We start from the raw sequence: 16,861 nt of genomic DNA, 5'->3' as shown, positions 1-16,861 counted from the left end.
TGTTTATGTGTAATTTTAAACATATATGTGATTTTTCAGGATGTGAGTTCTGAGTAAATTAAGCGAATGCTATATTTGCTTTTTTAAACTTTACCAGGATTTTCTCACCATTTGAGAAAATGCTTTAGATTGTTGTCTTTGGTGTTTGAGTCTCAAATATCAAACACCTGTATGACTGGCCTTTCAGATTTCACTTTTACAGGACCCATATGTATGGGTGCCAACTTGTGATCACTAGATTGTTCTCTAATGTATTCTTGCAGGAAAAAAGGCTGATTGAAAAACATAGTATATTAGTTTGTTAATATTGATGAAGTGCAATAAACCCGAAATGGAACATCTTTTGAAAAAAGAATTTATTAAGTTACAAGTTTATAGTTCTAAGACATAAAATTGTCCAAAGTAAGGCATCCAGGGAATATACCTTGACTCAAGAAAATCCAATGGGTCTGGAACACCTCCGTCAGCTGAGAAGGCTGGCATTTGCTGGTCCTTTGGCTTCTGGATTCAAAGAGCTTTTGGGACAAAGAGCATTTTCTTTCTACATCTCCACAGGTCTATCTCTCTGTCAGCTCTGAAGTTTTTTTCCAAAATGTTTCCCTCTTAGAGGACTCCAGTAAATGACCCACCTTGAAAGGGTAGAAACACATCTCCTTGGAAGCCACCTAAACAAAAGGTCCCACCCAGAAGTGGGCGGGTCGTAATTCCATGGAAATAACTTAATAAAAAAGATCCCACTCAACAATATTGAGTCAAGGTTAAAGAACATAGCTTTTCTGGAGTATGCAACAGCTTTAAACTGACACATATGGCTTTTAAAATAAATTATTTTCATTTATTTCTCTTTTGTATTATAAATAGAGCTTTTGAATTTTTAAATTATTTTAAATTTTAATTTGATGATCAGCTATAAATGTTGTTTAGATTTATTTAGACTAGTTAGAAAGGCATGATTTTTTTTCTTCTTTTGCCATTTCTGTTTATTAATGACTTCTTTTTTACATTAAAAATAATGAACTGAGTTTGATGGAGTTGAAAATCACTCTCCTTGCAGGTCTCTCCTTCCTTGCCCCCTCTCCTCATAGCATTCAAAGTTATCCTATTAAACTTCAGTATATCCATCATCCCTCTTTTCATTATTTTCAGGTGGCCTTCCATGTCACTTAGAATAAAATTCCAAGTAAATGTGTGTAGTCTTTCCCTGCTAACTTTTCTGCTTCACCTCATACCACTCCCCCTCCTTCAACACTTCCGTGCATTTGTTTTCACACATTTGACAGACATCCACCTGAGAATATTCACACTTTTCCTTTTGCAAGAAATGCCCTTTGTCCAGACAACTCGATGACAATGCTGCATTTTATTCAGGTCTCTGATCAAATGTCTTTCCATCTCTATGGAAAATAATCTTAAACTTCATGTCCTCATGCTCTATTCTCTCACCTTGTTTTTACTTGGTCATAGTTTTCATTAACTCCTTTATATTCATCCTTATATTTTATTATAGATTCCCCTAACTAGAATAGAAGCTGTATGAAGGTAGGGACTGGTCTCATAATTTTTTTATTTCCTGCTTTATCCACAATGTGTAGACAAGTACCTGGCACAAAGTTGTTAATTGTCAATATAACTAAATTCTACTGAATGAATGAGTGAGGGAGTGTGATTTCAAGTTTCAAATTTGAATATTGTGTGCCACATATTAACTGTAAAATCATGGGCAGTTCAGCTTTAAGCCTCAATTCCCACATCTCATTTAAGATACTTGCTTCATAGAGAACTGCAAAGGCTAAAAAATATAACTTATGTAAAGCCCTGAATATGGTGGATGGAATATAACAAATGTTCAGTTTAAAATACTCTCTCTCCTTTATATATAGATGGTATCTGTCATCTATCTATCTAACCTACCTTATATTTTATTTATCCATCCATCCAACTATGCATTCATTCATCCATGTATTCTTTCTTTCATATTTGTCCCACTTACTCTGATAATTCAGTTTTTGTGTCAGTATGCCTTTGGACATACTATTTTTGAGTTTTGTGTATCTTGTAGGTATACATAGTGACAAAATTGATTCTCCTTAGGAAGGCAGAAACTTGCGTGATCTGTATGTATGAGAAGAAAATTGGTATGAAAATACTCTTTGTGAGTGCACAATCAATATTACTTTTAGTCTATGTTTATTCTAGAACATGCTTTCAGCTAGTAGTTCTAATTTGATGGATTTCATCCTTTCTACTATATCTGCAGTTATTAGAGAGAGTTAATTCACAGAAGTATGCTAAACTTAATTGCCAGATAGGAAGAATCAAATATGATGTTGGTACAACTTTATGTAGGGACCATAAAATTAGTCATATAATTATAGATGTTGAATTTCAGTAAAAATAAATTAATATCCCATTTTTAGTAGATTTAATTAATATCCCATTTTTAGTAGAAATAATAAATCACAAAGGTTTTTTCTACAGTACTTTTATTCTACATCCTTTTCTTTTTCTATAGGTCATCTAGGGCTTTTGCCTTATTTCAGTCATTAAGGTAAACAGTGCTTTGTGCTTCCTTTTATTGGTGACATGCAAACAAATCCCTGATTACTAAATAGCAAATAGTTTGTTCTTATTACTGGAGTTCAGGGGAAACGAAGTATGTCCTTGTTTGAATTCACAATAATTTATGACTAAACAGAAAAGTGCAATAAATATTTCATATATAAACTAATTGTTTAAAAGAAATTTCAAAATCAACTGCAGCATTGTTTGCAATGGCCGAAAATGAGAAACAATTCAATTAAAAAGGAGATTGATAAGGGGGAAAAGTGGTGCATAACTATATACATGTAGTATTTTGTAAATTAAAACATACACATTTAGCCAGAAGAATATGTATCAAATTGTTAAAAAGTGGTTTTTGCTTTAGGTTAGAGTAATGGAGCAATTTCAATTTCAACAAACTTCTCTTTGATAGAGGTTGATTATCATGTGACAATATTAATAATTAAAAGCAATGTGAACTGAAACCGTCTGATATATCATATCATACAATTGTAAAAAAATCATATCCACTATTAAGTATATTTTTCTTTAATGTATGAACCAGAAGAGCTTATATATTCAGTTCTCTGCATCTGAGAAGAATGTGATTTGTTACCCATAAAAATAGGGTACTTGTACAAGTTACTTAACCTTTCTATGCCTATTTCTGCACTTGTAAAATGCAGATAATAAGAGTAACTACCTCAAAGATAGTAAAATTAATGGAAGAATTACTACTTGCACTAAATGCCATGTCAAAGGAAGCTACTGGGCTGACTTTTAAATCATAACAAGCCCTTCTAGAAGAAAAAGAAATATAGAGGAAATACTGCTTATTTGTGGTTGTAGGGACTCATCTCCAGATTTCCATATCTGTTTCTTCCTTTCAATATAAATTATTATTGTATAGCCGCTATTGTAAGGTCCTTTTCTCAAGCCCACTGGGAAAGAATATTTTTGCTTCAAGAACTAGAGGAATTTATTCAACATTCCAGTAAGAATTTCGTAAGAAAGTTTAAATACTGTAGTTCTAGACAGACTCTTGTCACCAGACCTTAGCCCAAATGTGTAACAAAGTATGCGTGCCTCAGTTGAGTCATAGAAAATACAGAAATTGAGCTGAGTCCGCCTGTGTGTCACCATGTCCCAGATCTTGCATTTATGTGACTAACAAAGAATAGTCATTGTGCTGGCTTGAATACATTGTGTAACCCAGAGAAGCTATGTTTTAATCCTTATCCAATCTGTTTCTTTTAATGTTGATTCAACATTTTAGGTTGAGAACTTTTGATTAGATTATTTCCACAAAGATATGACATGTCCAGCTGTGGGTATGATCTTTGATTAGATGGAGCTGTTATGCCACCCATTCTAGGCTGGTCTTGATTAGATTACTAGAGTCTTTAAAAGGGATAACATTTTAGAGAAATGACAGAAACAACAGAAGCCTCAGAGCCAGAAGAGAGAGTCAATAGAAACTTCAGAGCAAAGCTGACACAGATGCTGACATTTGAGGAACAGAGACACATATATTTGGAGATGCTTGGAGCCCAGCAGACATCTCCATGAGATGTTAAGCAAGCCAGAACCTGGAGAGAACCAAGGGAAGCCAGAAGATGAGAGCCAGCATTGGAGAAGCAAAGTAGGAAATCCCACAGAAATAGAGATTGAAAGCACTCCAACCCAGGAGCAAGGGACCAGCAGATGCCAGCCACGTGATTAGCTATGTGGTAGTTACATGATTACCTAGTTGATAAGGGTGTTCTTAACCCATTGGCTTTCCTTGAATTAAGGTATCTTTCCCTGGATGCCTTAGTTTGGACAATTTTATAGGCTTCAAACTGTAAACATGTAAATTATTAAAATTCCCCATTATAAAAGCTGTTCAATTTCTGGTATACTGCATTCCAGCAGCTTGCAAACTAACATGGTCATGTTAAGATTAATGTCCTTCTATTGCTGGCTTATCTCCACCCACCTGAATAAAAACAGGTCCTTAGATCCACTTCTCCCCTAAAACTTTAAAATTATTTATCAGAGTCTCCGGGAGATTTCATAAACCTATGATCAACCTTTCATGCTGTTATATTTGCCACCTTCCTGTTGATATTTACTGCTTTAGAAGCAACTTGAGACAAGCACCTTACAGAGCTTCAACTGTATAGATGATCCTTCAGGTTGGTAGTACCATCCAATGTCTTTTCTTCTAATGCTACCTAAAATGTAAAATTCTTTAGTTTCCAAATCATATATATATATATTCCTCTATTCTTCATTGTGTCAGGATTCATTTTAGTAGCAATAGAGAAAATATCTCCCTCTGAAAATCTAACACTGATATTGTCAAAAGGATCTCAAAGCTTGTGAAGTACTTGTTCCTTGGATATTGCACTTATCCAAACTGCTTTCTCTCCACACAAATCAAATCTACTTCCTGCTTGGGGAAGAGAGACCATATTGTCTCTCACTGACTTTCATAATTTCCTCTAGTACCTCAGAAGAGCTACTTCTTTTAGGGAAGGACATCATCCCATCAATTCAGCAGATAGAACCAAATTACAGGGGTTAGACTGAAATATTCATCTGGGAACCTAGATATCTAGGTTTATGAGAAGGAAAAGAGAGCTAGTATTTACAAGGCCCTGTTATATCTTTTATCTCATTCCATGTTCACAAGAGTCCTGTGAATTTTGTTGTAGTTCTGATTTTTTTTTTTTTCTGCTGGCTATTAGCATCCATTCTCGATCATTCTTCATACTCTTCTGTATTGTAGGGGCTAGATGTCTTGGAACTATATTCCACAGACTCTGACTCCATTGCTATCATATTCTGTATTGGTTTAGGGTTTTGCAATTGAGATTTACTTATGGAAGATTTGAAAGATGAGAGGAGAAAGAGTTGTTTCTTCTCCTGCAGTATTCTGCAGAATTGGATATGGCAGTAGATCAACTCAGTGTTTTACCACCTAACAAACTTTAGGACTGTGGGGTAGTTGGGAAGTTGGCAGCTACACCTGGAGGTTCTCAGCTGTGCGTTCCAGCAGGAGTTTTCTGACCCATTGCAATGGCAGTTGGGTGACTTTCAGTTTAGTAACAACTCTCTGCCTCTTCTTCATTAGACTGCTTTTGTTTATCTAGGACTTCCGATGAGTTTGTAAGCATCAGATTCCTTGTAATAAATCTTTTTCATTCAGAAATACTTACAGGGGTTTCTGCTTTCCTCTACTGAACCCTAAAAGATATTGCAGGTTTTCATGCTATTATATACGAGAAAATAATACAATTGTGGTAGAGAAACAAGTTTAACCCTGCCTAGTTAAAAATATAGGGCGGGCCACGGTGGCTCAGCAGGTAAGAGTGTTTGCCTGCCATGCCCAAAGACCCAGGTTCGATTCCCAGTGCCTGCCCATGTAAAAAAAAAAAAAAAAAAAAAAAAAAATATATATATATATATATATATATATATATATATATATTTATTATGTTGTTTCCCAAAACCCCTTAACAATGTCTGAAATGCAAAATATATTCAACAAATGATTATTTTAATATGGTATAATCTATTTCCTTCTTACATAAAAAAATGTAGTGTTATTTTCCTCTGTAGCTTTCATATATTCATATTTTGCATGTATGCTGGAGGGGAGATTTTTAAAAATATTTTTTTGTTTAGTTTATAAGTAATTTTCTGAGCTTATCTCATTTGTCTACAAAGAAATTAAATTTTAGTCTTTAATGAAGATGGGGAATGAACATTCATTGAGCTAATGCTAGCTGCTGAGATTTTTATCTGCCAGTAAATAGCATTACTTTAACACATATGTTCATTACTATTTTAAGCAAAACTGTACCATTCTTTTATTATTCTTTTCTCTTGAATTGGGTCCCATTTTCCCATCTCTTTTGCACATTGAAGAATTTTAAATTGCATCCTGGACAATATGAAAGTTCAAGGAAGCTCTGGATTCTGTTATAATCTTAAAAAAAATGCTTATTTATTTTCAGTTTAGCAAACAATTAACTTGTATAGAAAAAACTGTCTCCTGGGTGATAGTTCAATCAGGCTTTGAATAAGCTATGCGCATGGGTCATTCAGGGATGCTGGAGGGCGTTATGCAGAATTTGAACTCCCCTTCTCCATTTCCTTCTAACTTTCTAGACTCTATACTCTGGCTTTTTAGACTAAAAAGGTGTCTCAGCCACCATGCAAAGTGCCAACAGCCTTCTATCCTCAGGATAAAGTTTACCAGGAAGCTCTTCTCATGCTTTTTGCTTCCTTGAGTTTTGACACCCCTGTAGAATCTACCTGCTTTTGTCTACTCTCCAAGGCCTTCAGGTAATTTTTTTTTTTTTTTTTGTATATTGTCATAGGTTTATAGATATATGTAGGACAATTGATCTGGTAGGAGCTTAGTCAGAGATATCAGAAGTGAAACTTTTTCTTTTATTACTCTCAGCACAATAGAAGTTTATTTAGTGTTCATATGAAGACCTAAGTATTGATTTCAAATAGATGGCTATCCATCCATTCAGTGTTCCAGCTCCTTCCATCTTGTGGTTCTGTTCCTCTCTGGAGCAACAGATGGGAAAAGAGCGTGGAGGATAACACAAAGGAAGTTGCGATTGCCATGCTAAGATGTAACAACTCCATCTCCCCTCACATTCTGTTAAATCACATGGCGATATCTAATTTCAAGAAAGGCTGAAAAATATCTTGCTCTATTTAAGGAAGAAGAGGAAATGAGTTTTTAAACCAGCTAGCAACCAATGACACATAGAGTCATTGCATGTTTATAGCAGAATTATTACCAATTGCAGCTGAAGAAATTTTAATATGTTCAAAAGTTCTTTCCTGAATATCCATCAAGAATTCTCTGAACTGCAAATGATATCTTCTCATTAACTTTATTTTACAGCATTCTTTCAAATATACTTCTGTGGAAATACTCATATTGGGATATGACTGTTATATACATCAATGATTCATTGTAAAGCATTATTGATCACTCCTCTATCCAAGATTTGTGAGAAATATTTACCATCACCAAAAAGCCCTTCATGTTCATTACCTCAGGAAATGAAAAATAACAAAGTCAATGTTGCCAAAGTACTATCATAGTATAATTTGCTTTGCTTATTTCATACTTCAGTATATGACGTCATGACTCATTTCTTTTTAAAACAAATAAGAAGAATAACTTTCATTCACTGCCTTTTATGATTATGAGGAACATTGATGTAGTAAATAAGATAGAATAACAAGATAAAGCTTACTAACTCATGGTGAATCAAAACAGCAAGTTTCATATTGGAATATGATGCCAGAGAGGAAAAAAAAAAGAATGAAAAAACTTACATTTATACCTAACTTAAAAAATATAGTGACTATATTTAAAAATATAGGAGGTGGGAGCATGCCAGTCACTGACCATGGGTTTTGACTAGCAAATTCAGGTTGTTGGGTCCTAGCTCTCAGCTCCCATTTGAACCTTTCCCAGACAAAAGCAGCCAGCAGCCTCTGTTTCTACCCTGCTCCCCAAAGGGATGGAGTCAGTGTAGCCTTAGGAGTCCAGGGAAAGTTTTCAGAAGAGCACCATTTGCCAAGCAGACAAGGAAAGCACAGAATCGGTTAGCCATCAGAGAGATATTTGACATCTTTCCTGATCTCCTCCCCAAGGCATTTTGTAACTGATCTAAACCCCTATTGTGGGTCCCTGGCCCTGTTATGACCTGGAAACATTGACTTGGGAATGTCCTGAGCAGGGTAACCCTTCTCCTAGAATTTGTCTTACAGGGAAAATCAGCAAAAGAAAATAATAGGAGGGTTAAAAAACCTATAGAGTCAAACACAAAGCAAAGAGAACAGATCAACATTCACGAAGAAGAGACAGAGGAAAGGAAGTTAAGGAAGCTTTCTCCTGAGGGTGAAACACTACATAAATAGTTCAATTCGAAAAATTATACTACATATCCAGAGTAAGTATCAGATGAAGAAGAGTTGAAAAAATCTGATCAGTTACACACAAGATATTCTAAAGGTCTAAAATAAATTGAAGCAAGTGTCAAGAATAGCCTTAACGCAAAGCCCATCAACAGTAATACCCGAGGCAAGAGAGAGAAACTGGCCTCTAGAGTAAACTCATCAAGACAGATGCCTAGACATCAGCAAAAAATTGCAAGCCATATTAAGCAACAGGAAGATATGGCTCGGTCAAAGGAAGAAATCCAAGCTTCAGAGGAGAAACAGAATTTGCAACAACTAATCAGAGGTGTTGAAACAAATTTCCAAAATCCATATAAGGAGATGAAGGAAAATATAGCAAAGTAAGCACTGTGCGAGTTTAAAGAAAATTTGGAAGTATAAAAGAACCATGACAGAAATGATGGTGATGAAAGGCATAATAGAAAAAATTAAAAATGCACTAGAGGTATACAATAGCAGATTTGAACAGGCAGAAGTATCAGAGTGTTAGAAGACAGGACAATCAAAACCTTACAGACAGAAAAACAGATAGAAAAAAGAATTGGAAAAATTGAGCAGGGATTTGAATCACAGCACAAAGCTTGCAAACATATGCATTACGGGTATCCCAGAAGGAGAAGAGAAAAGTAAAATATTGGAGGAAATAATGGCTGAAAATTTCCCAACTCTTATGAAATGCATAAATATACATGTTCAAGAAGAAATGCATAAATGTACTCCAAAAAGAATAAATCCTAATAACTAAAACTCTGAGACACATAATAATCAGAATGCCAAATGCCAGAGATAATGAGTAAGTTCTGAAAGCAACAAGAGAACAGTGATTTGTCACATACAAGTGAACTACAATAAGACTTAAGTACTGATGTTTCATCAGAAACCTTGGAGGCAAGAGAACAGTGGTATGATGTATTTAAAGTACTGAAAGAGAAAACTTCTGGCCAAGAATTTTTCATGCATCAAAATTGTCCTTCAAGAATGAGGGAGTGTTTTTACATAAAACAAAAACTGAGAGAGTTCATTAACAAGAGATCTGCTGTAAAAGAAATAATAAAAGGATTTATGCCAACTGAAAGCAAAAGAGAGTAAAGAAAGACATGGAGTACAGTGTAGAAATAAGCATTATCAGTAAGAGTAACTTTAAAAAGAGAGACATAAATAAGTAAAAGTTATGACATATGAAAAATTGAAGGATATAATGTGGAAACTAAGTACTGCCTTTACAGTAAACACATTAATGTTAATGAATTAAACTCCCTGATCAAAAGATACAGATGGGCAGAATGGATAAAATGGTTTGATACAAATATATGCTGTCCATGAGAGACTCACTTTAGACACAAAGAGGCAAATAGGTTGAAAGTGAAAGGTTTTAGAAAAGATATTCCATGCAAACCGTGACTAACAAAGAGCTAAGTAGTGTACTAATATCAGACAAATAGACTTACATGCTAAACTGTTATAAGAGTTAAAGAAGTATACTATATATTAATAAAAGGAGCAAACTACCAAGAAGAAATATTAATCATAAATACTCATCCACCTTACCATGGTGCCCAAATATATGAGGCAATGACTGATAAAACTGAAGGAAGAATTAGACATCCCTACTATAATAGTTGGACACTTCAATACACCACTGTCATCAATGGGTAGAACATCTAAGAAGAGGATCAATAAAGAAACAGAGAACTTTAATAATATGATAAATGAACCAGACCTAACAGATATTTACAGAGCATGGTACCCCAAACAGCAGGATATAAATTCTTAGATGTGCATTGATCTTTCTCCAGGATAGACCACATGTTGGGTCACAAAACAAGTCTCAATACATATTTTAAAAAATGGAAATTATACAAAACACTTTCTCTGACCATAATGGGATGAAGGTGGAAATCAATAACAGGTGTACAAATAGAAAATTCACAAATATATGGAGATCAAACACCACACCCACACTCAAACACTAGGTTGAAGAAGAAATTACAAGATAAATTTGTAAATACCTCAAGAGGAACGAAAACTAAAGCACATTGTATCAACGCTTATGTGATGTAGCAAAGCTGTGCTGAAAGGGAAGGTTATAACCCTAAGTGTTTACATTAAAAAAGAAGAAAGAGTTAAAATCAAAGACCTACCTGTATACCTGGAAGAATTAGAAAAAGAACAGCAAACTAATACCAAAGCAAACAGGAAGAAGCAACAAAGATCAGAGCATAAATAAATGAAATTGAGAACAGAAAGGCAATATGGACAATTAACAAAATCAAATGTTGGGGCATTGAGAAGATCAATAAAATTGTCAAGCCCATAGCTAGACTGACAAAGAATGAAAGAAAGAATATACAAGTAAATAAAATCAGAAATGAGGGAGTGCATTCCTATTGACCTCACATAAATGAAAAGGATCATTAGAAGATACTCTGAACAAATGTATATTAATAAAAGATAGCCTAGATAAAATGGACTAGAAACACATGAACAGCCTACACTGACTCTAGAAGAAATAAAAGACCTCAACAGACTAATCACAAGTAAAGAGATTTAATCAGTTATTAAAAACCTTCCAATAAAGAAAGCCCAGGACCAGATGGCTTCACAGATGAACTCTACCAATAATTCCAAGAAGAATTAATCCCAATTCTGCTCATTTTTTCCCAAAAACTCAAAGAGGAAAGAATACTACTGAACTTATTCTATAAGACCAATGTCACTCTAATGCCAAATGCAAATAATGATGGTACCAGGAAAAAAAAATAACAGTCAATTAATCAATTGAATATAGATGCAAAAATCTTCAAAAATACTTTCAAATAGACTCTGACAACATATTAAAAAATTATATGCCATGATCAAGCTTTTTTCCCCAGATTTGGAGGAGTGATTCACCTAAGAAAGTCAATTAATGTAATATACCACTTTAACAAATTGAAGGAATAAAAGCACATGATCATCTTGATTGATGCAGAAAGGGCATTTGACAAAATCCAGCATCCTTTATTGATTTAAAAAAACTTTGAAAAATAGGAATTAGAAGGAAACTTCCTCAATATAATAAAGAACATATGATAAACCCATGGGCCACATTATATTCAATGGTGAAAGACTGAAAGCTTTCCCTCTAATACCTGGAACAAGACAAGGATGCCCAGTGTCATCATGGTTATTCAACATTGTGCTAGAAGTTCTCTCCAACAGAGTCACAGAAAAAAAAAAAAAAGAAAAAAGAAAGGAAAAGATGTCCAAATTAGAAAAGAAGAAGTAAACTTTCACTGTTTGCAGATGACATTAGAAAGCTCCCCCCCAACCCAAATCTACAATTCTCTACTAGAGCTCATGAGGGAATTTAGCAGAGTAGCAGGGTACAAGATCAACATGCAAAAATCAGTAGTGTTCTATGCACAAGTAATGGACATTCTGAAAATAAAGAAAAAAAAATTCCATTTACAAAAGGAACTAAGAAATTAAAATATCTAGGATTAAATTTAACCAAGGATGTAAAGCCCTTATACAGAGAAATTATAAAACATTGCTAGAAGACATCAAAGAAGACCTAAATAAATGGAAGGACATTCCGTGTTCATGGATAGAAGAATAAATACCATTAAGATGCAAATTCTACCCAAAATTCTCTAAAAATTCAATTAAATTCCAACCAAAATTGAGAGTTCAGAAATAGATTCTCACATCTATGGCTTAGTGATGTTTGAAAAGTCTGCCAAGCCTACTGAATTGGGAAAGCCTAGTCTCTACAATAAATGGTGCTGGGAGAACTGGATATCCATAGACAAAAGAATAAGAGAGGACTCCTGTCTCACACTATATACAAAGACTAACTCAAAGTGGATCAAAGACCTAAATATAAGAACCAGGACTATAAAACTCCTAGAAGAAAATAAAGGGAAGCATCTTCAAGATCTTATTGGAGACAATACAACTTAGACTTTATGCTCAAAGCCCAACCAGTGAAAGAAAATATAGAGAGATAGATGGGAACTCCCAAAAATTAAAAACCTTTGTACATCAAAGAACTTTTTCAGGACAGTGAAACTCAGCCTACACAATGGGAGAAAGTATTTGGTAAGGGTTTAATATCTAGAATATATGAAGAAATCATACAACTTGAGCAAAATAAAGACAAACAACACAATTAAAAACTGGACAAAAGACTTGAATAGATATTTCTCCAAAGAGGAAATACCAATGGCTAAATATCACATGAAAAAATGCTCACTATCACTACCTATTAGGGAAATGCAAATCAAAACCACAATGAGATATTTTACATCTACTAGAATGAGCACTATTAAGCAAACAGAGAACTCTGAGGCTGTGGAGGTATAGGAATGCTCATTCATTGCTGGTTGAAATGTACAGTAGTGCAGCCACTGTGAAGAACAGTTTGGCAGTTCCTCTAGAAGCTAAATAGAGAATTACCATATAATCCAGGAATCCTGCTGGTAGGTATATACTCAGAAGAACTGAAGGCAGGAATTTGAACAGATATTTTCCCACTGATGTTCATAGTGGCGTTATTCACACTTGCTAAAAGATGGAAGCAACACAAGTGTCCATCCACTGATGAATGAACAAATACAATGTGGTATATACAAATAATGGAATATTATTCAGCTATAAAAAGGTGTCCTGATGTCATCCAACAACATGGATGAACCTTGAGGATATTGTGTTGAATGAAATAAGCCAGACACAAAAGGACGAATATTGTTTGATTACACTGTTATGAACTAATTATAACTGACAAACTCATGGAGTTAGAGTCTAGACTATAGGTTACAGGAGATAGATTTGGGTTAGGGAATGGGGAGTTGATGCTTGTATATATTTTCTATATAGTATTATGGTAAAGATTTGGAAGTGGATGGTAGGGATGGTAGCAAATTATTGTGAGTGTAATTAACAACACTGAACAGTATAAGTGAATGTGTTTAAAAGAAGAAACGTTCGGATATATATGTTGCTAGAATTAAACTCGAATAGTACAAGTATAAGAATGTTCTTTCATGCAGTATAAAATGAATGACACTAATGTAAGTTAATAATAGGGAGATATATGGAAAAAATATAAACCTAATGTAATCTGTGGATAATAGTTAATACCATTTTAATAATCTTTCATCAATTGCAACAAATGCAATAACTGTTAAAAATAGTACAATTATAACAAAATGCTATCAACAATTGTAGCAAATGTTCCACAGTGGTGCGAGGTGTGGTGGTGCGGTGTCATATGAGAATCTTGGAGTTTATGCAGGATTATTCTGTATACCTACAAATTATCTAATAAAAATATGTATAGTGACAGAACTATATGTTCAGCAACTGTATTTCTGAAGCAGGCTTTTTTGTTCTGGTAACAGATAACAATGGATTGTTCCCTGTAATACTCTCCTGCTCTCATTTTCTAAAATTGGAGTATTTTTATTTCGGTTCAGAAAAAAGGAGAATTGTGTAGCTTCTAGATCTTTACAACTTTAGTACCCTAAAGTAAGTCTGAGATGTGCTAGCTGTTGAGTTGAGGTCAATGAACCTGTCACTTTCTCTGTAAAGAAAGGAAGAAACTATACTTGTCTATGTCACAGTTTCCTTTCTTTGTAGTAGTTTGCTAGCCACTGTGAGCACAGCAGTTGAGGAAACTAGGTAGGGAGTGGTAATTGCTGCACAGCTTCCCCTCTTTTTGTTTCTAGACTATGATCTCATAATTTCTTTTAAGAAAAATTGACTTTCACAAAGCTAGGGAAGAAAATGTATGGTTCTCCATGGATTTTATATAGTGCTTTGGGCACAAAAGATGAGGGATGTTGGAGCTATCCAGGACACATGGATGCAATCACTACACAATATCATACTATGTAATAAAGTGATCGTATTTCCAATCAATTTAGGATGTGGGGTGAATGTTGAAACTTAAGGTGTCAGGAGGAGAAATGACAATAAGAAACTTTTAGTTTCATCTCTTCACACAAATAAGTGCAGTTGTGACTTGGCATATGAATCTATGCATCCCCTTAGCCTTGGGGGGTTCCTTACTTGCTGAACCAGTGGTCACCTTCCACCAAGGTATCAGAGGTACACATTGTTACACTTTGATTTTCTTTATCATGTAGTAACTTAGCAAACCTACCTCAGCTTCTTACATCAGATAGATGTGGTGAATCATTAAAGTGCACACACACACACACAACAGTACCTATCTGTAGCATCCATGCAAGGACACTGGCTCCCTGATGCAAAATCTAGAACAGCATTTTCCTGGGGTACCTAGTTTATTGCACAGAGCTATAGAAATCAGCATAATACTGACAAAGCAAAATGATGATTCTAAAAGGAGACAAGGACATGCCAGTATAAAACTGATCAGGTAAATCTGTAATTGCATAAGTACTTTCTGAGTTGCCATATATCTGATGGTAGTTAAGAAATACATTCTCATTCAAAGAGAAACCTATGGAAAGAATTTAGAGATATTCTGTTTTTCACGTGTGATACTATATAGCTGTCAGATAGAAAAAAAATACTATTATTTTTTCCCAGCAGTTATCCATTGTACTTGCAATTATTCATTGTGCCTTTTCATATTTGATGGCTATAAGTTAAAGAGGGAAGTTATTTTTTACAAGTATGCATTTTAATCACGGAAATCATATGCATTCTTATAATGTGTGTTGAGATCGGACTCTGGAGTTGAATGACTTATAATATTCATATATATATATATATATATATATATATATATATTCTAAGTTTTCTCATTTTCATCCTATGATATAAGACACGGATATTTGCAGATGCTTAGCAATTGCGAAGACTGTGATATTTTCACATTATACAATGAATGACATTACAACACGAACAGTGATCAAAGAAGACATTAGTTGGAATTTCGATTTTATGAAGTTTTCATTTTAAAGATAATTCTCTTCATTAAATGAAATACTTCCTGTCATGAAGTTTAATGCTTATTGTGTTCCTGAGGATCTATTTGCTTTCAGCACTCCACGTACCTATCTAAAAGAGTAGTTGTGAATTGCAAATGAAGAGTTGACCCATGAGATCATTTGCTTTCATAGTTCTTATAAAAATTTATCAATTTTTAGTTGCTTCTAGGTTCGTAATTAAAATATTGCTGCTATGGTCTCATTTCTAAACAACTGGCTGACAAACAGTGGGAAATAAATGGGTTTCATGGGAGTATATTTACAAAGTTATAAATGCAATTAACTGTTGGTATTACTAGCTACATGAACAGTTCCCTGATACTGGAGTCCATTTTCTTGTTTATGGTTCCTATTATCCATATTACTTTATATATAATTGATGCTCAATATAACAGAACAGATAGGGTGAAAAATAGAGATAATGTAATGTACAGCATATGTCTGAGGAGCAAGAGTCAGTGTTTTGGAATATTACTTAGGTAAACATACCAGTATGAAAGGATTGATTTTCAAGTAAGTGGGATTTGAAATTTTGGATAAATCATTTGGAAGCAAATAAGGGTATTTTCTTATGCCACATTTTGAATTTTAGATGCATCAACAATTTACATATTAAAAAATTAACCCTAAATGAATTAGAAGGGAATGAAAGGATTATATAATCTTGGAAAGGAGAAAGCATTTATAAGGTTACCTCCAAATTGGGGAAAAAAGAAAACACTAATATGATTTGACTAAAAAAGTTAAACTTGCTTGTATGATTAACAAATCATAAAGAGATTTAAAATACAATTATAAGCTGGGAAATTATTTTCAAGATTTTTAGCAAATAATGAGGAATTAGTATGGATATTTATCAGTAACTTTCAGGTCAGTAAGAAAAAGAGAAAACTCCAAATGAAAAATTTGTTAAAGGACATTGTATTAGTCAGCTTTGCTATGATAGCTGAGAACCCTAAAGTATTATAGCTTACCACAACAAACAGTTGTGGACTCACAGCTGCAGGTCCCTGAGATTTACCTACAGGTCAGATATGTTCAATGGGAACAAGAGTGTTAGCAGAAATATGACATTAAGTTTTTAAATGTTTTTGCCCAGATATAAGGATATTATACTTGTTCATATGGCTTTGGATAAAGCACACCTAATTTCCATGAGGCAGGAATGCATCCACCTTCTTTAGGATGTGCTGAAACTTCATATCACTTTGGGTGGGGCTGTATAATCTTCCTACAGAAATGGGGAGTGAATGTTTGGGAGCCTTAGTATAATCTATCATAATAGACACAAGCAATTCATAAAACTGTAAATAAAAATGGTCAGTAATGGCTCAAGTAGTATAAAATGCAAATTAATAACAATGCATATGGAAAGA

The 16,861-nt window shown here is 34.2% G+C and overlaps 1 long non-coding RNA gene across 10 annotated transcripts in view; it reads left to right on the top strand.

Annotated features, from left to right (window-relative positions):
* Positions 1-16,861, top strand: part of LOC143681463 (uncharacterized) — a 114,741-nt gene that overhangs the window by 16,845 nt on the left and 81,035 nt on the right. For 8 of the 10 annotated variants that reach the window (XR_013174663.1, XR_013174656.1, XR_013174659.1 and 5 more), the window contains exon 3: positions 6,722-6,876. The exons of the other annotated variants lie outside the window; for them this stretch is intronic. This is a non-coding gene — a long non-coding RNA (uncharacterized LOC143681463). The remainder of the gene's footprint in view (positions 1-6,721; positions 6,877-16,861) is intronic. 10 annotated transcript variants of the gene reach the window in all.

The sequence above is a fragment of the Tamandua tetradactyla genome, chromosome 4 (assembly GCF_023851605.1).
Source record: "Tamandua tetradactyla isolate mTamTet1 chromosome 4, mTamTet1.pri, whole genome shotgun sequence".
NCBI classification, from domain to species: domain Eukaryota; kingdom Metazoa; phylum Chordata; class Mammalia; order Pilosa; family Myrmecophagidae; genus Tamandua; species Tamandua tetradactyla.
Note: the sequence above shows the minus strand (reverse complement) of the source record. Positions and strands in the feature narration are given on the sequence as shown.